The 22217-nt window shown below is 45.9% G+C and overlaps 1 protein-coding gene across 2 annotated transcripts in view; it reads right to left on the bottom strand.

Moving 5' to 3' along the window:
* Positions 1-21928, bottom strand: part of LOC310843599 (galactosylgalactosylxylosylprotein 3-beta-glucuronosyltransferase 1-like) — a 59487-nt gene extending 37559 nt beyond the window's left edge. For both annotated transcript variants that reach the window (XM_083737191.1, XM_083737192.1), the window contains exon 1: positions 21099-21928. The gene's annotated coding sequence lies outside the window, so the exon portion shown is untranslated. The remainder of the gene's footprint in view (positions 1-21098) is intronic.
* Positions 21929-22217: the final 289 nt, after the last annotated feature.

Below are 22217 nucleotides of genomic sequence, written 5' to 3'. Positions count from 1 at the left end.
ATAAAGGTAAAAAGGTAAAGGACCCCTGGGTGGTTAACGTCAGTCAAAGGTGACTATGGGGTTGTGGCACTCATCTCGCTTTCAGACTGAGGGAGCCAGCATTTGTCCACAGACCATGACAGAAGCCAGAGCGCACAGAAACACCGTTTACCTTCCTGCCACAGCAGTACCTATTTATCTACTTGCACTGGCATGCTTTTGAACTGCTAGTTTGGCAGGAGCTGGGACTGAGCAATGGGAGCTCACCCCATCGTGGGGATTCAAACTGCCGACCTTCTGATCAGCAAGCCCGAGAGGCTCAGTGGTTTAGACCACAGTGCCACCCGCGTCATAATAATAATAATAATAATAATAATAATAATAATAATGTACTGGGTATACTCTTTCATCCTGGATCTCTTAGCCTCCCATCCTGTTGATTACAGTGACTTATTGATTTCTAACAAGGCATGCCTGTTCCAACCTTCGTTTTCATCTCCTACAGCTCTCAGTGGACTCATGATCATGCTTTGTTTTATTTGGGTTTATTTTTTTAAAAAAGAATAGCACATGTAATATACTGGGGCCAAAATGTCATGCACATTTAACTGGGAGAAAGGCCTAGTGAACTTATATCAAAGTAAATATGCACAAGTTGTTTGCATAGGACTTGTCATTGATGTACTTTCCCTACCTGTTGCCCGGTTCTTTGCCTTTCTGCATCCACCAGGTTGTTCCAGCATTAGATACAGGTCCCTATAAAGTCCTGTCCTAGGCAGCCACCTAGTGGAAAGGCCATCCTGGTCCTGATGCAAATGGCTAATCAGGCTGTATTCAGAAACACCACTGCAAAAAGGCATGTAGCACCAAGACAACCACAAAACTGGGAAAGCGCCACTTGCAAGGGGGAAGCAAGTCCAGATGTTTCAAATGAGATTTATTCTAGCCCTGTCACACGTTGGATCAAATCCTTTCTCAGGGGCACTATAAATATACAAATAGTGAATGCCCTAAGAATGGGATCATAAAATGTAGGATATAATGCACTCTCATAGTCCTTCCACTAAATCAAATAAAATTATCAAGTTCCTTTAAATGTTTTCCCCCTCTCATACATATATCAAAAACCCAAATGTCTAAAAATCAGACAACTCTCAAACATGAGAACCACCTAAATGGAGCCTAAAACCTGTTTAAAATTACATGCAATGCTGCCTGAACAGCAAATGCAAAAGAATAAACTAAATATTTAAACAGTAATTTTCATCAAATAGAAGGAACACAACAGCAAATCCTGCTGCAAGAAGCTTCTAAAATGTTGTGTGTGTGTGTGTGTGTGTGTGTGTGTGTAAACCATTGTCTATGTAGCCAAGTGCTACTAATGAACTCAGGGAATATGTGCGAACACAGCTTTCATATCCTAGGTCTGTTTGTAGGGGACTTACTTTTATTTCACAGTCAGTCACACTGCTCCAGAGAGGATGGTTGTACATGTTGTTGCTTGGAGCTTAAAAGCCTGACATTGTGCTGCTGCCGCCAGCCCAACTGGCAGAGAATGTTTCCTATGTGCATTCAAGCAAACTAACCCTGCAATCAGTGAAAAGATAATAGCCGAACTGGATGGATGATATGGGCCGGAGTATAAATGCATATCAAAGCCCACAGGCATCTGAATGGCCACTGTGAGAACAGAATGTTGGACTAGATAGATGGGAGTTCATGGCATACAAGTTTCCATGCGTGGCGTATGTAGTTCCTTAAGATGAACTCACCTGCTTAAGAACATGCAGTTGACTAAGGCCAGCTGTCGCATGCCTTGTATCTACTACAGCTTACATGCTGGTGCACAGGGGCAAAAAAAGAGCAAGCAGCCTCTTGTTAAAAGTTGCTGGACAGAGAGAGGCTGAAAACCTGCATTTTCCATAGCAGCGGGGGAGCACAAAACCACATACTGCATGATGTTCAAGACACTGGTCATCTTTAGAGGATTGAGAAACATGGGGCCCTTCAGGCGCATGTGGACCCCAATTCCCATCTGCCCCACCTAGCATGGCCAGGGATGATGGGAGGTGCAACACCTGGAGGGTGTCCTCTGCTTCAGAGTATACCATCTTGAATCACAATCCCTCTCCCGGTGTCCCCGGTTTATATGTGGATTGTGCAAACTTTTGTAGTAGATCCAATAACTGTGGGTTGCTTCGGGGTGGGGGGTGGGGAGACCCAAAAATAAAGAGGCAATACATTTAATTAGGATCAAGTAAAATGCAGCTGGCAGGCTTTTGTGTTCCCCTGATATTCAGACTGGATCAGTGTTCGAAACTCCTATTGTTCTAGGCACATTTTGCAACAGGGAATTTCATTAGCACAAGCAGTTTCTGAGCTCTGGGCGCAGTACTGCGCCTAAGATTTCAGATTAAAACTGCAGAGTAAAAGGAAAGAAGGACCTTTTTCTGCCTCCCCACTTCCAGCTACTCTCTGAAGACTGGAGAAGAGACCCTCTTAAGAATATTAGGGGTGTGTGCAAGGTAAGGGCTAGACCATGTGAAAAATGCACATAATATTTTAGCTGCCATTCATTCATTTTCAGTTTATTATTCTTGTTATAAAAAAGCACACCTAGACATTCCATTGTTGCGCCCATAACCTAGGTTTAAAGTGCCATTTAGCTCCTAGCTTTCATATCTCAGTTTTTAACACTGGACTGAATGTTAGGCTAAGAAAAAGTTGGGATGAGAAGGAAAAGACCTTGAAGTCTAAAGTTTGTAACAGTTGCAAGAAGGAGGTGTTAAGTACAATCCCATGCCTACTCGCAGAAGTAAGTCCACTTGTGTCCAGTGGGCATCTGGATACAGAATGGCAGCTTTAATAAGGTTAGAATCAGTGTGTTTCAAACCTGGGTCTCCAGTTGTTTTTGGACTGCAATGTTCATCATTTCTGAACACCGGATGGTGGGACTTGGGAGTCCAACAATATCGAGAGACCCAAGTTTGAAACACACTGAGTTGGATCCTAGTCAGTGCAAAAAACATGGCAGATTGCACTAAGGTTGTACTGGGATCCAAAAACAAGGGCTGTTCCCCATTGAAAAGATAAAAACCACTGGTTACTTGGTTCTGCCTCCAGGCGTTGTGGGGAGATATAACCTTTTGGCTAGTTGGTCGCCCCCCCCCCCCAGTGAACTTTCTCAGACAGCACAAAGGGTAACTGAGGGCACTGATATTTTATTTTGATGAAAGCAACACTGGCTCTTTCTGGATGACAATACCATAGGAAACAGATGGGTTTTGATAAAACAAGTTATTTATATCTGTGACTAATCTTAGTTACTCACGTCATGCTAAGAATCACACATGTGCGCCCCAGAAGAATCAGTGATCAGCAAGAACTAGCACATTTCTTTTTTTTTGGGGGGGGGGGGTTGGAGAGGTATTACTTATAACAAGCCCAGAGCCTTGTTATGAGGCAGCAAGGAAGCCATGCTGCTGGCATGTCATGTGTGGAATCGGCACAGCTTCCTCACCTCCAAGTGCCTGTAGTGGTTCCCTGGGGATGCCTTGATATGTAGCAGCAGCAGCAGCTGCCTGCAGCACCAAGTCCTCTGCCTAGTTGCATACCTGTCAACTGTCCCGCTTTGAGCAGGACATCCGGGAATTACAGAAGCCACACCAGCTTCAGATTGGAAGTCCCATTTTTGTTGAGTGTGTGGACCTGAAAGATGCTCATGTTTGGGGGCCATGCTCTCTTGCCGGTTACCTGGATCTCACAATGGTGCAGCCCTGAAAGATGCACGTTTTGGGGAGCCATGCTCTTTGATGAATCCTGTGACTCACATGGAAGTGCAGCCCAGAGAGACACACATCCTGATTTTCCTCTGCAGGATGTTGGAGGGTATGTAGTTGGTCAACTCATCAAGGAGAGACCCTGCCTCTCTCACTGGCTTTGCTTCCCCATTCCATCTTCAGCGGGGGGATGGGGTGCCAACATGGTTGCTGCTGTGTCACTAGCTCCTGTTTGGATCTGAGGCATCGCATGAAATGAATGGCACTACAGCAAGAGACGAGGAAATGTATTCGGCCTGAGGGCCACAGTCCTTCCTGAGCAGCCTTCAGAAGGCAACATGTCTGGGGTGGGGAGGACTAAAGAGACATGTAGGTGTAGCAACAATGGCATTTTTTTTACCTTTGTTCATTTGGTTAGCTGCTACACACACCCAGGCAAGGAAGAGGCATTTGATCAGGCACATTCCAACTAGGCAAGAACTCTTGGGGTGCAAGAAACCAGAGGCCTTTCTTCTTGGAATAATAGGTTTGGAATTGCCCAAGAAAGATGTTAGAATTTTGCTGGCCAAAAATTGGAAATCACAAGAAGTACCAACAGTGGGAGGAATGGCAGATGAAGATGATGGATTTTTCGGAGCTAGCCGACCTGACCGGAAGAGTCCGCGACCAGAAGGAGGAGGAGTACCAGCAGGAATGGATGAAATTTAAAGACTATTTAGCTAAATATGCTAAGATAACTTAAAAAGAAATACTTGCAAGTACCGGATTGGCTTAGGATTTATATATGTGATGTTATTCTATATATCTAAAGTTAAAATGAAAAGAAAGAAAGATGTTAATTGATTAAGTAAATTTTATGAGAAATTAGTTTTGGAAAACTGTTACAATGATTTACAAAGAAACTCAGCCAGGGGGATTTGAGGAAGTCACCTAACAATGTTAACAAAAGGGGAACTAATATAGTTAGGATTTATGTTTGTTTGTTTGCTTGCTTTTTGATGTTTGTTATAAATTTGGAAAATCAATCATTTTTTGGAAAAAAACCAAAAAACTCTTGGGGTGCAAAGTAGGACCAGTAAAGGGTATAGCCTGGGGAGAGTTATGAGGGCCAGATAGAGAGGTCTGAAGGGCTGCTTCTGGCCCCCAGGCCTGAGGTTCCCCACGCCCGTGCTACAGGTTGCCATAGGTGTCAGCAGAGGCACCCACAAACTATGCAGTCATCCTGCAAATTATTTGACTCATGATAGAATTAAGCAGAAAAGCCTCAAGCTCATTGAAGGACCTGGGCTCCAGCTCCAGGCAAGTACTGAACCCACCTTTCGTTCATGGCCCATCCAAGCCCTTTGCAGATGCTTCAGAGATGCATTGCCTGTCATTCATTTCAGACAGGACAAGTGGCAGCCTTGAGCCAAGATGACTGAGGGATGGGCTCCAGCTGCAGAGTTCACATGTGGATCTAAAACTTATCCGCTGCCTGGACAGGTGGGGCTAATGTAAACAACATATTTTATTTTTGTTTTATTTATTAGATTTATATACCGCCCTTCGTGGGATGCGGGTGGCACTGTGGGTTAAACCACAGAGCCTAATCAGAAGGCCGATCAGAAGGCCGGCGGTTCGAATCCTCGTGACGGGGTGAGCTCCCGTTGCTCGGTCCCTGCTCTTGCCAACCTAGCAGTTCGAAAGCATGTCAAAGTGCAAGTAGATAAATAGGTACCGCTCCGGCGGGAACGTAAACGGCGTTTCTGTGCGCTGCTCTGGTTCGCCAGAAGCAGCTTAGTCATGCTGGCCACATGACCCGGAAGCTGTACGCCGGCTCCCTCGGCCAATAATGCGAGATGAGCCCCGCAACCCCAGAGTCGGTCACGACTGGACCTAATGGTCAGGGGTCCCTTTACCTTTTACCGCCCTTCAGCATAAGATCTTAGGGTGGCTCACAGGATAAAATACAGGATAAAAAAAATATTGCTTAGTAGTAGTCGTGGGCCACTAGCTGCAGAACTTGCAAAGGTTTCCAAACTACTGTTAAAAACATTGATGAATCTTGTGGCACCTTACATAGCAGCCAACATATTATGGCACTAGCTTTCATTGAGTGTTTACATCTTTTCCTCTCTATCCATGCATACCTGCCAACTTCGGGTAGCACTTAATTTATCTGATGAAGTGGGGTTTTGCCCGCAAAGGCATATACCACAGTTAATCTACTGAGTGCCAAAGAAATCTTTATTGTTTACTTGCTGCAGCCGACTACCCTTGCTACTGTCCTTCTGGAAGTTAGGCTCCTTGAATCCCATTCATTTTTTTGGGTTGGACAAGGTAGAACACATCAGGTAGAACAGATTCATTAGGCCCCATCACAATTTATTTATTTTTCAGCCTCATGTCCTCCAATCATAATATAAGTTTAGATCTCGAGTTTAAAGGATGCAAGAATGCAGGGTCTGGGTTTGGAATTGATATTGCCAATTGAAAATCTAATTCCACGGTTCAGGGGCCTCCTTGGAGAGGAGTTGGAAGTAAAGTTAGTGGCAAAAGCACATTGCAGATTCTGCCTGGTGCACTCGACGCTTGTGCCTTGATTGGATGTGCAAGCCTGCACTTTCCCATCAGCACCAATTGTTACAGTCTGAATTATTAACAGTACATCACGGCAATCAAATCCTTCCAAATCAATGATCAAGATTCATTTATTTGTATTTAGTCATCGGACCATCACAAAACAAAAGTTTAACAAGGTAACATCAATGAAAGATAACTCGGCCCCAAACAAAACTACATGCAGCATAAACAAACTTAAAATGCCGAATTCCTCTGGCAGATCACAGCATATCGCTTTCTGACATTCTCACAAATTGAAAGTGAACAAAATCTTTGAATGTTACTCACATCCCTCAACTCCACTTTTGCTGCATTTTAGTTTGCTCCTTTGTTGTTGTAAGTGTGTGTGTGTTGAATTGATATGAACTAAAAACAAACAATTTGATTATATATAAATATGCACATATGCATAGTGACAAAAGTTCATAAATCTACATCCATAGCCACAAATGATCCAGAGAGAAACCACATCTCTCCAACAGAACAGGAAAATTATCAACCAATAGGTTTGGGAGGCAAAAAGCCACAATTTCTATATAATTGGGCATACATATATCCTAGCAATATCAATGCTGCATACATAAACCTTTTTTAAACAAACCAACAAACCAACAAACCAACCAACAAACAACCTCCAATGAGGGAGATTCTACCACCTTCTGAGGTAGCCCGTTCCATGGTTGAACAGTTCCTACCACCAGAAAGTTCTTCCTGATGTTTAATTAGAATCTCCTTTGTTGTTATTTGAATAACAAGACCCATTGTTTTGGGTCCTATCCTCTGGAACAGCAGAAAAAAGCTTGCTCCATCTTCCATGTGACAGCCCTTCAGATATTTGAAGATGGCTATCAGATCACCTCTCAGCCTTCTCTTCAAGCGTTTGTATGGCTTTCACGACAGCTAATGTGTGGTGAACTTTCTATGCAATGGCCCCCTTCGCCAACCTGGTGCCCTCCATACATTTTGGGCTGTAAGTCCCATCAGCCCCAACCAGCACGGGACAGCACTAGGCACGGCAAAGGATGCCACAGAAATTTCTCAACCCTTCCCCAGCTCTGCTTCTCTGCCATGCAAGCATATGGAATTGTTCACAACTCTTCTGCTTGAACAGAATCACATAAGCTTAAGGGGAAGCCTGGGCATATTTTTGGTTGTAATTCAAGGAGCAGAGCCTCTGCCAGTCCGGAAGCAGCAGGATCCGATTCTGCTCACAGGAACACAGAGAAATATCATGTATGGGAAATGAGAACAGTCAACATGTTCCTAGGTGTTCTAGTTTCAAAGCAGTGATTTACCAAGCTGACTTGCATTGCAAGCTTCCAGTGTTCCATGCCGGAAGAGAACGCAGGATTTGTGGCTGAGGAAACTGAACACCACAAAGAAGACCCATGATTCACTGAGGAGTCACACAGAGTGCGATATATATCTAGTACACCCCGGCTCCTTTTCAAATGCACAAAATGTTGTATGGCAATCTGGATCCTACTCTAGAGTGGACTTACAGAGGCTGACCTTTGGGCAAATCATTACTCCTCAACCTTGGCTTCCCATCAATAAAACAGGAAGGAAAAAAACACAATCTACTTACTGCTATGAATTTGTGGTGGGTGGGTGGGTGTTAAACTGTGTGCCAGACTCTTCTAACCCCTGGATCCAGCAAGTATGAAAAGCTAATCAAGCCTTCTCATTCTGGGAAATAGCCAAACTAGCTTCCTGGTGAGGTGATGGGCAAATGGGACAGAAAAAGCCACAGCTGAGAGCAGAGTTGGGACCAGGATGTGAGCTAGAAGCAGCAAGTTGGAGAAACATTTGAGAGCAATGTTTGGTTCTGTTTGAATCCAAGGCTGCAACTATGGGAGAAAGAATACCTTTTTGGGCTGTTGATGCTGTGAACCCATCCATCCGTCCAGGGGTTCTTTACCTTTTTACCTTATACAATGGCTCCCAATATTTACCTGGTTTGCACAAATAAATATCTGAATGGGGAAAGCCATCTCCCCTGAACTGGGAAGCAAACAAGTGTGTTCTTGATACTGCTAGCAATTTAGCCATACGAATTCTACCTTGTCTGTTTTTGGTAGGAAAAAGCAAGCGTCAGGGGTGAAGGGACAAAAAGTGGAAGGTGGGGCAGGATGGCGGAAGATGCACAATGGTCACAGATTCGATCCCAAGCGTCTCCATGTAGGTCTGGGAGCTTCTCCTGTCTGGACCCCTGGACAGCTCTCCATAATACTGAAAACATGGCCTGACTCTGCATAAGGCACCTCCTTGTGAGAAAGCAGAGATGGATTACGGGGGAGAGGTGAAAGGGGGAAGGGGGCTGAGTACGAGAGAAGAAAATAAAAGGAGCGGCGTCTAAGAAAAATAGAAGTGGGGATAAACAGTCGGCTGAGCCTCTGCGGTTTCTCCGAAGGCAAATTAACTTTTCTTTCAGGCTCTCGCCTTAAAATTGCAAAGAATGTAGCAGCACAACATCAGCTCTCCGATTTATTAATTCCATCCTATCCTACAAGACCGCCAAACAAAAGCATCTGTGTTTCCTCTGGAGGAGAGGATGAAGGGGCTCATTCATGGTGGAGGTGGGGAGAGAAGCAGCAGATAGAGGAGAGCCATCCCTGCCTCATTCCTCGCTCCTTTTCACCTTTGTGCGGATTTGGGGAAGGGGGAGAGAGAGAGAGATGGGGAGGGGGATTGCGCATGGAGATGAAAAGCAACAAAAAGGGGGTACAATGTTACGGAACGGAGAACAAGATCAGATGGTGCTTGAAAAAGTCTAGGCAAGCTGCTCAGAAAGAGCACTGGCATTTCAGCCCTCCCTCAACCCTGCAAAAGCGCCATCTTAGGCCTATGTGGCTCCTGTTATTTTCCTTTAGAAAGCAACTGTTATTCTGCTGAGGCCATTTGATGTGCCTTCAAAGTCTATTGGAGCATCTGCTTTGCATGCAGAAGGTCCTGAGTTCAATCCCTGGCATCTCCAGGTAGAAACCTTGGTGTGAAATCCTGGACAGTGCAGGCAAAACTGAGCTTGATGGACCAGAATTGAAGTAGAATTGATTTATTACAGTCACAGACCAGAAATGAGCTTGATGGACCAATCAATGGTCTGACATAGAATCATAGAGTTGTAAGGGAATCTCAGCGAAAGCATCTATAACAAATTACCATCCAGCCTCTGCTTAAAATCCTCCAAGTTAAGTCCACAACCTTTCTGTCAGAAAGTTTTTCTGTATGTTCAGTCAGAATCTCCTTTCTTGTAACTTTAAGCCATTGTTTTGTATCCTACCCTCCAGAGCAGAAGAAAACAAGCTTGTTCCCTCTTTCATGTGACAGCCCTTGAGATATTTGAAGATGGCTATCATATATCCTGTCAGTCTCCTCTTTTCCAGGCTAAACATCATCATCATCATCATTATCATCAGAATTTATATACTGCCCTATACCTGGGGGTCTCAAGGCAGTTCACAGAATAAAATCAAGATATCAAAATCAAAACATACCCAACTCTCTCAACCATTCCTCATAAGGCTTGGATTCCAGATCCTTGACTATCTGGCTCGCCCTTCTTTGCACACGTTCCAGCTTGTCAACTGGTTTAAATCCATTTATAATTTACAGATGCCTCTCCCCACTACGTTTTTGAAACCCCAGGCCGTGGTTTCTCAAATACAGCCACACAGGGGACGATGGGGTATGGTCCCAAGGTCACTACGTTAAATTTGGAGCCGCATAGCGTGACTCTCCTTGCTCCCACCAGTGACCACTGCAGGAGGAGGCAAGGATCCCCTGTTTCCCTCACCCTGTGAGCTCCTGACATTCGCTGTAATATGCTGCCATGTTGAAATTTCTTTGGCTGTGGGGCACGCCACAGATTAAATCGTGAAGGTGTTCAACTGTGAACCAAAGTATAGGGAACGTGCACCTGCAGGTGACTTTGTAAAGAAAGTTAAGGACAACCACAACGATAGCATTATGCAGTGATGTGCTCAAAGGGCAGGTGAGGCCAAGGAGTGGGGAGGCTCTCAAAATACAAGGGCATTACTTTCTGTGCTGATTATTTCTGAGTTGTCAATTGCTTTCAAATAAAGTGGCGTTCTTCCCCGATTCCTTCCCGCGGCCCCTCCTGCCCCCCACCCCCGCAACTCATCACACTCCTGCCTTGAAGCCTCTTGGAAACAGGCTACCAATTCTCTGAGTGCCAGACAGAAGGAATTTCCTGGCTGATTGATTTCTGGCTTGAAGTAGCCAGCAATTGTGAAGTCTCATCCTAGGAAAGCAGCCAAACTGGGGGAGTCTGTAGATGGGACGGCATCCAAAACCGTGGAGTGGGGAGGCTGGGGCAGCTGGGCGGGGGCATACGAAATGGCGTCAGGAGACGGAGACCTTTCTGCCTTATGCTCAGAGAATAAACAAGGAAAAAAAATTTTAAACAACAGGGGGACGTCCGTCGTTATAGCAGAAACAAGTCTTTAAATTAAGCCGGGTACTTTGCTGAACCTTGGGAATTTGCATATGCTTAACCAGGACAAGCAGAGAGCCAATGGATATTGCTGCACACCTTGCATGCTGGCCTCAAGGGACTATCTGATATATAGCAAACAGCGGCAGCCCCCTCTCCTCCACCTTTCCAGTCAATGGAATCTGTGTTTGATTGCTTTTTAAGGCATCCGTTGCACTACTGTTAATAGGAGCTAACAGGGTTCTACATTGGTCAGACCACCTGTGATTGAGACGAAATCGGATCTACAGTCTGAAGGCAGGCAACACAACATCACTCCCCTCAAGCTAAGCTAGCCAGATTCTGGCTAGTGCTTGGATGGGGGACTGACTGGGAACCGTGTATATGCTGGGTCCTCCTGGGCTGTCACTAATTCACAGTAAGGGTTCAAGAGCATCCTGTAAGTTTAGGTTTGCACCATTACCCCTCACTCCTCACCCCTCATGCTCTCCCAGCTGAAATAAGGATATGCTTAGCTCAGTTTCTTACATAGATCTTGGACTCGCTACTTCTTTCTTTCAAAAATGAAACAAAAAGCTTATGTGATGCCCCTGAAATTGTTACCAGTGCGACTATGGTTGCTCAGTCATTTCATCTTCTTTAGGGAAGTTTTTAATGTTTTTATCTTCTTTTTAATATTCTGTTGTGAGCTGCCCAGAGTGGCTGGGGAAACCCAGCCAGATGGGTGGGGTATAAATAATAAATTATTTATTATTATTATTATTATTATTATTATTATTATTATTTATTATTTATTATTTATTATTATTAGTGAAAGCACTTCCTTGCCCTGGCGAAACAGACCCACTTTTTAACAAGAAACTGACCCCTCTTTTTTTTTTTAGATTAGGAAAGTAACAGGGAAATGCATTGTGTGGGATGAACAAACGATCAATGGGGAAGAGGATAAACACTCAGAAGCAAATCAAGAGGCTCGCTCATTGTCACAAACGAAGCAGAACAAATGTCCCATGAAGACTGGGCACAACGCAAGCATATCAGGATGAATGCACAATAAATAGGTCAACTGGAGGAACCCACTCCACCCCCCAAAAAGGGGGGAAATAGCATATGCATGCAGGGAATAAATAAAATGAAATCCCACCCAATCACACACACACAAAACAAAACCTCAGCATTTATAAACATTATCAAATAAGTCACACATGAGACCATGCTCTACTAGAGCATGTTTGTTTATCCAGAATTATTATCATCCCCTGCTATGCATACCCAGCATCACTAACATGGATTTGAAGCCATGCCAGTTTCGCATTATACAGGGAGACAGAGAAAGCCCTCTTTGGGGCCAAGCAGCACTGATATAGGAAAGAAGACCATCATTTGCCTGGCCCCATGTAGGTCTGCTTTATGGACACTGCCACCTCGCTGAGAAAAACCAGACCAGCTGAAATGAGATCCTGCACACTGCGAGGACCATGCATGAAAGCAATTAAAATGGTGGTGGGAAGTCAATATGACACTGCGCTTCCAGAATTCTTCAGAAGTCCCTTGACACACACCCACACCCTGCCTCTTCTGCTTCAGCCTCCAAGTCTGAACTGCTCCCTGTCACAGGCTCTTCCTGCTCACTAAACCCTGCTGTCACTTCGGTATCTAGCACCTCTTCCCAATCTTCCCCCTCTGATCTATCCTCAGTGTCCCACCACCAATCCCTGGGCTCTGAGCCTTCCACCTCTGGGATTTCCCTTGGGGGGTTCCCAGTGCTATTTTTCTAGAAAAAGAGGTGCTGGAACTCACTGTGAAAACCTCCCTTGTTCTCTTGGAACGACAATGGCGCCCACCTGGGAGACCCTGGGGGTTCTCTTGGGGTTTCCCTTGGGGATTCCCCAGCTAGCGCTTCCTACGAGTCACTGTCATCCAGCCAGCCCCCGACACCAACCCACACTGCTCCCTACAGCTGTGTAAGGAAAGGGCACGGTGGCTTGGCGAGTTGTAAGGGGAGGGGGGAGGGCTGACGAGGTCTAAGTGGGGGTGGGTGGGTAGGTGAGCAATACAAGCAGGGTCACAACCCTTAGTTCTGCACAAAACTGGAGAAACTAGTAATTGAGAGAACCAAAAATTGACATATTCATCCATCCCTACTTTGAGCACATATTTGCGAGGGCCCACCCACCAAAGAAGCATAATATGATCTTTTCACAGTAGAACTGTAGTGTGTCTATCCAAAGTCTGTGATTGGCTGGCAGCACTTCCCCCAAACAAAATTGCTTTTGCTTTTCTTAACGTACTGCAATATGTAGCCACATAAACCTGGCAACGCTGCATCATTACGACTAGCCTTACCAGGTTTGCATCAAGTGTTTAAATTTTATGAATGCTCATTTCTCCTTTTTATTACATTGCTTCACTTAGCAAGCAGAGAGCTACCAGAGCTGTGGCCATTGATGCAAAATACCTGGGACAACTGAAAGCACACCCGCTCAGAACAGTTTAGCCCGGCCTTTGTATTCCAGCGTGGTTCGTAAAACAATGCCTCAAACAGGCTTCACCGCTGATTGCAGTGTCCTTTCCAAGGAGCAAAGGGCAGCGCAAATTATAAACTGAACCGTCGGATTCAGCTGCATCCAATTGTTTTTGCTCTTGAGCTACAGGAAACCTGTTGCGTCTGTTGGTGTTCTGAGCACCGAGATATAATGAATTATGCTTCATTTCTTCACGGAATGAAGCAGCCCCCCCAAATGACTAAACCTGCATTATTTCCACGGCGACACTGATTTTCATTCCCTCCTTTCGATGACATGAGGTGCTTTTCTTCAATGAATAAATTGTGTTTAATTGCAAGACACCCACTTTTTAGATAATGTAGCATGAAAGCTACGTGCTTTTAACCATTAACACCACTCCCCCCTTTTCAGTTCTCAATAGAATCTCATAGAATCAGAGTTGGAAGGAAACCCTGAGGATCATCTAGTCCAGGCATGGCCAAACTTGGCCCTCCAGATGTTTTGGGACTACAGTTCCCATCATCCCTGGCCACTGGTCCTGCTAGCTAGGGATGATGGGAGTTGTAGGCCCAAAACATCTGGAGGGCCAAGTTTGGCCATTCTAGTCCAACCACCCGCCATGCAGGATTATGCAGCTGTGCCTTACGGGGATCGAACCTGCAACCTTGACATTGCCAGCACCATGCTCTAACCAACTGAGCTATTCTGTGAGGCAGTATCTTTTCACTGCTGGCCATAGGCTTAAACCCACCACCACCAGTTTAATCAATAGTTGTTTCCCATTTGAAAATATATAATTTTATGAATGATCACACAGGGCCATTCCAGAGTCACTTCTGCTCCAGGGTCTGCATCCTCTTAGGGTCAATGTGTTCCATCTGCTTTCTGCACTTTGGGATAGAGGGAACTGCTTGAACTGTAGGGCAGTCAGATGGGTGGGGTACAAATAAAATTATTATTACATTACATTATTATTATTATTAGGTAAAGGTAAGGTTACCCCTGACCATTAGGTCTAGTCGTGACCGACTCTGGGGTTGCGGTGCTCATCTCGCTTTATTGGCCGAGGGAGCCGGCGTACAGCTTCCGGGTCATGTGGCCAGCAGGACTAAGCTGCTTCTGGCAAACCAGAGCAGCACATGGAAATGCCGTTTACCTTCTCGCTGGAGCAGTACCTGTTTATCTACTTGCACTTTGATGTGCTTTCGAACTGCTAGGTTGGCAGGAGCTGGGACCGAGAAACGGGAGCTCACCCCGTCGCGGGGATTCAAACCGCTGACCTTCTGATCGGCAAGCCCTAGGCTCTTGTTTAACCCGCAATGCCACCCACGTCCCACATTATTATTATTATTAATTATTATTATTATTATTATTAGTAGCATTATATTTGAACCCGGGCCTCCCAGGTCCTAGTCTTGACACTCTAACCACTATACCACAATGACAACAGGGAGGCTTCAGCAAAGCTATTTCTGTGATAACTCCTTTGCTGTCTGGCTCTCTGGTGTCTTGGACACTGAAGGTGCTTCCAGATGGGTGAGGAATGTCAGGAATCTGCCGTATACTGAGTGAAGTCACTGGTCCAGGACTATCTACACTGACAGACAGCAGATTTCAGGCAGGCTTCTCTGTCTCAGAACTTCTGCAGATGCTTCACTAATAAGCTGCAGCTGTTCCCAGTTCACTGTGGGATCCCTGCTCCCTGTGCAAGCAGGTTTTTGAGGTCCACATGACATTACGGGCTTCAAAATGCCAGCCCGCAATTTCCTACCTTTAGAATCTTGTGAATTAAAAAAAACCTGTTGCCAGCGCTCCATCTACAATGTTAAACCCCCATGTGGAAGCTGCCTGAAATGGAACCATCCCCGGGGGGCAAAGGGCCATGGGCCATGTAGCTTCATAGCAGTCACAAGTAGCTTATATGGGTACCAGGTGCTGTAGGAATGACATGTCCCAGGTCCCCCTGTGCCAAGGATGCTGTTGCTGAGGAGAAACAGCATTTTGCAGGGTTCCTGGTACATGGAACTTTGCTATTTCAGCGAGAGAAAGAAGGATTTACAGGCTGCCAGAAAGACCTCCTGTTGCCACCATCAGGTGAGTTTCAAAGAAAGCAAAGGTAAGGAAAGAGAAGGAAAAGGCTGGTCATTTTACCTACTTAGCTGTGTTTGTACATGTTTGTATTTTATACTCGGTGGCTGGTGGCTGATGCAAGTAAATATCTATCTATATATAGGGAAGGGGTCCAGAGGCTTCTTAGAATTTGAGTTTTCAGGGGACAAGGGGTGAATTTGGACCCTGGTGGCTCCTGATTATGTCACTGAGAGCATCACATAGTCCAAATTTCAGAGCAGGCACTGAATAATACATTTTTCCAAAAAAACAGAAAATAAAAGTACAAAGAAAGCGTTGTAAAGATTACGAGGAAAGAACATAGATTAAACACCACACAAAAGCTACAATTTAAACTAGTCTGCAAAGCTAACTTCCTTATCGCTACAATTTTTCATTGAGACAATGGAGTTCCAGACATCTTAAGTTTTTTTTAAAAAAGTATGAAATCATTCCTCCTATCTGAAAACCCGAAGACTCCTTGTATAAAGCAAATCGTTGGGGACTAGCCATTCAACATCTTTTTATAGGATTTTCATACAAGCTATTAAATGCTTTAACTAGTGCCCCCTCCTTTTTAACTCTATCTTGCTAGGACTTTCCAAAATCTAATACAAATAATTATTGCCAAAGTCAACATGAAGAACACTTGCTTCTGTTTCTCCGCTGCGACACAACATTTCACGAATTTCAATACATTTTCTGATTCTGGGGGTGAGGATGGAATAGTCTGCATTAGCCAAAGTGAAGTGAGCTCATTTAATTACACGTAGCACCGATATAATGCATTTGAAGCACATAACAATCATATTACATCAGCCTTGTAACATAATCCTCATGTGTGTCTGTGCACACTTGTGCATGCTATGGGCACCAACCGAGTTTGGCCTTGGGAGAGACCTGAATGAGATCACAGTTCCACCACTTATGTTACACAAATGCCATTGGATTTACAGAGCATCACTCTTCCAAACAAAAATTCAGACTCGCTGCGTGCAAAATTCAGCACCCCTTCTCCTCTTGCTCCAATGTCCATCGTGTCCACCCTACGTGACGTTTTTGTGCAAACGTGATATGCTGCTTCCCCTCACATCAAAGGTGGCTGCCTATTCCTGCCCCCCCCCTTCAGCAATGCTCTCTCTAAAAGCACCTAGAATATCACACTTCTCTGGGCAACCGTTGCTCAAAAAGTGGAAATGATTCATTAATGGATATTCAGCGTGTTGGTACTTTTGATTGGCTCTGGCATACAGCATGCTTTTAATTCTGTATCAATAGACTTTCAAAACACACAATATAGAGTTTTAATTGCTGCAGGGTTCCCTCCTCCTCCTCCCACTGGCCTTTTATTCAGTGCAGAGTTAAGTGCACTGAAAGTGATGCTAAGAGGCTGCTGGTGCTCCTGCGAGACAAGCATGGCAATCATACTCTGTGTGGTTCTGACCCCCCTGCAGGGGGACTCACAGCTCTCGCTCAATGAACAGCATTTAGGTACAGAGTGTGCCACATACATAGCCAATCCTATATTCAAGTTACGCCAGCTGCATTAGGATGGCAGTCACTACTAAATTCCTGTTGCACAAGTGGGAAAAAGCATTACGCCGGCAGGTGATCTGAGTTCTATGCAATTCACGCTAGCTGCTGATCAGCAATTCGTTTCCAGGTTCAACAGGAAGGTGCTGGTGTCAATCTTTTCAATCTCTTAACAGCTTGGGGCTTGGATTCCTTAGGAACCACCATTTTCTGTACGTTTTACACCTCATGAGCCATCATCACCTGGGGGGCCTGTTCCAATTCCCTCCATCTCAGTAGCCAAGGGTTGGGATTTGTGTTGTGGGATTTGTGTTGAGCGAAGTCAATTACGCCCTATCACTACACTGTGCTGGGTGATCACTGAAGACACTGCTGTTTTTTTTTTAAAAGGTTTTTAGTTAATTGCATGATTCTTGCTGGCTCAGTTCCATGTCACCTTTGTGCTGCTGGAGTTTGTTAAACAGGTTGGATACTGCTAACTTTTTTATTTAAATGTCCATTGTTGTATTTCACAGACTATGCTTGTTTCATTCTGATTTTTTAAGTACAGTTTCTTGAGTCATTTTGGAGAAATTATCAATGTTTGTGTGTGTGTAAATTTATGCTGTGACTGCAATACTACTGCAAATCATAGAATCAGAGTCGGAAGGGACCATAAGGGTCATCTAGTCCAACCCCCTGCAATGCAGCAAACTTTTGCCCAACATGGGTCTCAAAGCCATGACTCCGAGATTAAGAGTCTCGTGCTCTTCCGACTGAGCTATCCAGGTCAAAACGCAAAGCACAAATTTCATATTTAAGACATGGGACTACATTGCTGTCCCCTCATGCCTAGACACACATGGTGAAATACGTGGATACTCAGGCAATGGGAAACTTGGGGGAAAGCACTTAGGGCATTGCACTTGCCAATCAGGACTAACACTCCCCTCTCCCCTCCTGCTGCAATCTCAATAATTATCTCCCAACAGCTGTGAAAACATGCATGCTAAATACAGCCATGCAAGTAATGCCAGGTTGCATTGAGTCCCTTGGAGAGGTTTGACTTTGGATGCAAATCCCTCCAGAAACAAATGCAACTCTCGCAGGGGTGACACTGGTTCCCGATCCTGCACCAGAGGACACAGCACATGTACGTACGTAGCTTGGACTTGGAAGCTTTCTACACACAAGACACAGTTCGATGTGCATTCAACTCATTCGAAGGTTGGTAACCCAGTCCTGACCTCAGCTTGGACCATCCTTTGCTTTTAGGGTCCTCTCCTCTCTCCCTCTGCTATACAGTGACCTACAACTTGAACCTCCAATACTTTCTGCAGTTCTAGTTCTAACCCCCCCAACTTGTAATGCTCCCTTCTTCTCCCGAGGCCAATTCACACATTACACAGCAAGAAATGAGCCAACAGAAAAGCCCTGATCACAATCCCGTCTCATAGACCCAGCAAGACCCATGTTGGGCAAATTCACACTTTATCCTTTTAGGTGTGCCCTAAAACAAGTAATGTGTGAAGACACTCATGGCCTCTCTAGCAGGTGTGCCCAACGTGGCATCCTTCAGATGTTGGCCTCCAACTTCCATCAGCCCCAGCCAGCATAGTCAGAGATCATGGGAACTGGAGTCTGGCCACATTTGGAGGGCACCATGTTGTCTACATCTGCTCTGTAGATCACGCCTGGGCAGGACAGCCAACATCTGCTTCTAACTGGCAGAGAGATTTTACTCTTTTTCTTCTTCTTTTGCTTCCTGCTCCACAGCATGCCTCTCTTATATCCGCTGCCTGGCAAGAAGATTTTACAGGACGAGAGCCGGGCAGTGGATGTGTTTGTAACCCATGACACAAGCGCTGTATCTCAGCGCAAAGTCAGACAGCCGGGCACCATGTTGAAAGGGGCATTTTCTCCACCTCCTTGTGTTGCTGGCAGGTTTTTTAAAAAACGGTGTGGCAGAATATACAGGAAGCTTTCCCCGCTGGTCACTTGAACTAAATTTATGGTCACCACTGGCGACCAGGCAGCCATATTTCTGAGCTCTTGTCTAGTGAAATCGGCCATTGCCAGGCACTCTCAAGCTACTTACTCCTCTACCTCTTCCAGTCTTTGGCTCCCATTCCTTGGCTCTGCTTCTCCCCTTAATCCTGATTGCCATTTCAGTTCTACCCCCCCCCAGCTGTCCCCTAGCACCTTCCATCACTTTGTAATAGCCTCAAATAAAACAGGCTGGCAGCCCCTCAACTTCCTCCAGGCACATCACGGTCCTGAATTTCAATAGCCACTTCAGGTTAGCTTGATCAAAATGCAATTCTTCTTCCCCCCTCAACCAGCCCACGTATATAATCAGGGCTGCAATGGCCTCTTCTCCATGGTCCCTGTTCTAAGCCAAGCATAGTTGTGTGTGAGAGAGTATGCTAGACTGTTAAGGCTGTTTTGGACTGTAGAAGCAGATCAGGCCATACAAAAAGCACGAAAGTCCTACACTTTCTCCAGTGGAGATATGATCCTTCACTTTCTCTTTGGACTGAGGGCAAGATACATATGATCAAATCTGGATCAAAAACTGTCTCCCCTTGTTTTTAAAATCTATGTGGCAGGGAGATATTCAGCAGATACGGCTTATCTATCACTGCAACACCATGGCAGAAGTTGTACCTGCACAACTTCCCCTTGAAATACAGATTTCCAAGGCACAAGAGAAATTAGTAGCCTGCCATTTATCCTCAGACATTGTAACTCGGCTCGGCACAGATGTGGGACGCCTGCCATCCAGAGCACGTCTCTTAAACCTTTTCCTGCATTACATCGGTACAGAACTTACACGACTGTAGGTCTTCACTGCCATTGCATGCTCTGTATGTTGATTAATTTGAGCTGCATCTCATCAAGGGCTTTGCTGTGGGATCTCTTTAATGTCACAGCTCAGCACGGGAACACACCGATCCCCACGAGCGAACCCTGAGTGCTCACCTCTCGCCAGTATGCAGCTACAATTTGTCCAGGGTCCCTCCTGTACCTGATTATGGCTTACAAGTCAGAGAGTGAGGATGCTGAGCTCATGCCTCTCATTTGGGTAATTAGACCTTGTTTGCACCTGAGTGGTTTAGAGTGGCAGGGAAAGTGAAGCTGTTACCCTCATCAGATTCATCCTCCCCTAAACAATAATTACATCCTAGAAAAGGACGAAGATGCATCCTAAATAGAAACATGCACGGCAAGGGCAAAGGAGGGAAAAAAGAGAGAATATTTTCTTCCACTTAACGTTCTAAAAGTGGTCCAATCTTCTGAATATTGGATTAATGCCTCTTGCCAAGTTGTCATAGTTAAGACTTTTTAAAAACATCCTGGAACCTTTTTCTTTTGTTAAAGTACCGCGACTCCCCCTCCCCCCTTTGTGTGTGACTCCTTTTGTTTAATCCAAACAAAAGAAGAAGATTTGATTGGGAATTGGAGAATGCAGTGGGTCCTTGCATGCCCATCTCTGCCGCTGCTTTCTTATCCTTAGGTGAGCAGGCTCCCCGGCAATTTGCAACAGCACATCTATTCCCCCCTCTTCCAAACGTAGTTAAACACAGGTGACATTTCAGGTAAAGATGATGGGAGGGTTAAATAATGGATTGGATAATATCCTCTAGGATTCTTTCACCGGAGCATTAAATATGGGAGGGATGTAGAAAAATGCATTATTCCATCCCATGTAAAAACATTCCCACATCTCTCCGTCTCTTTTAAATCCATCAAATTTACTGAGGATGAGAAAATATTCGTACCTAAGAAGAAGGGCGTTATTCGAGGCATTATATAGATCTTAAAATTCATGGCAATTTGCTTCGCTTAGCACCTTTTAAAGTTAACTGTGTCCAGTAGAGACGGGACTCTCTTACAAAAAGAGGGGGGAAAGTGGGCAATGTCAAGGGTGTTTAGTCTTAAAACATTGTCCCCGAGAGAGAGAGAGAGAGTGTGTGTGTGTGTGTGTGTGTGTGTGTGTGAGAGAGAGAGAGAGAGAGAGAGAGAGAGACTCTCCTGCCCCCCTCAATATTTATTTATTTATTTAATTAATTTAAAAGAAGAAGAATACGGTGAAGATCTCTCTGTTCATGACAAATATCTATTCCTCTCCATGCGGGTTTTTGTTTTTTTTACCTGAGGAAATAAATGCGTCGTCTTGTTTCGCGGGTAAGTTGCGACGAGGATCTCCAAGATCACCCAGGCGAGGGTCTCCGGCGGGATCTCCTGGCGCTTAAAGGCTGCCGCGGCACCCTGCTCCAGGATGTGAAAGGAGGCGGGCAGGCGAGCAGGCAGGCAGGCGTCCGTCCGGCTGCAAGGCTACAGGTCTGCCGGCTGCGGCTGCAGCACGTGCCCCAGTGGCGGCGGCGGCGGCGTCTTCCGCGCGATCCAACTCCGGGCCGCCTCCTCCTCCTGGCCAAGCCTCCCGCCGACTGGAGCGCAGCCGCTTCGCCGGGCGCCCTTACAAAGCAGCGCCGCTCGGCGCACCTCGAAGCTTGCGGCTCTGGGTGGAAGGAGGCGAGGAGGAGGAGGAGGAGGGTTTGCTTTTAAGGCCCCCTCGGCGGAGGAGACGCCGAGCAGCGGCCCACATCCCGGCGCGCCACCTTAAGAGGAGGGAAAGCGGGCTGAGAGCGAGAAGGGCGACCCGGGAGGAAAACGGCACGCGCGCCTTGGTCCCGTCTGGTGCAGGAGGGCTCTCTCGCTCGCTCGGCAAGCAGGCGGCTTGGAAGAGCCTGCCTCATCTTTCTCCGAGACCCCGCCTTTTTAATCCCCAGGGGGTGCGGGGGTGCACCGGAGAGCAGAAACCCCTACGCGATTTCATTCCATAGGCCGCCGCCGCCGGGTTCTTCTGTTCCCACGATCGCTAACCCGGGTTGGAAAACGAATAAGCTACGCACATACTCGCATGCAGGGAAAAACAGGGACTGTGACTGTGAGGAGACCGGGGAGACGCTGGCTGGTGGGAAAGCAGCCCCCCCCCCCCAATGACCACGGTTTAATGATGCGGATGGCATGCGCAAAGAAGCGTGTTGAGGGAGGGGCGCTTCCTCATGGGGGTTTGGGTTGCAAACGGGTCGGCTTTAGAAAGGGTGAATCTGGATTAGATTGGGAGGGGCGGCGAGCGGGCTGACAGGTTGGTGGCAACGCGGTGCTGTGGGCGCTGCAAAGAAACTTGCAGGCGCTGATCCCAGGGCAGGCAGTCTTGTGGAAGGGACCTGATACGTAGAAAGCGGCTTTGCGCCTCCTGGGTGCTTT

This window comes from Podarcis gaigeae (assembly GCF_964106915.1).
Source record: "Podarcis gaigeae genome assembly, chromosome: 4".
In the NCBI taxonomy this organism is placed as follows: domain Eukaryota; kingdom Metazoa; phylum Chordata; class Lepidosauria; order Squamata; family Lacertidae; genus Podarcis; species Podarcis gaigeae.
The sequence above is the reverse complement of the archived record's forward strand: the minus strand, read 5'-3'. Positions and strand labels throughout refer to the sequence as shown.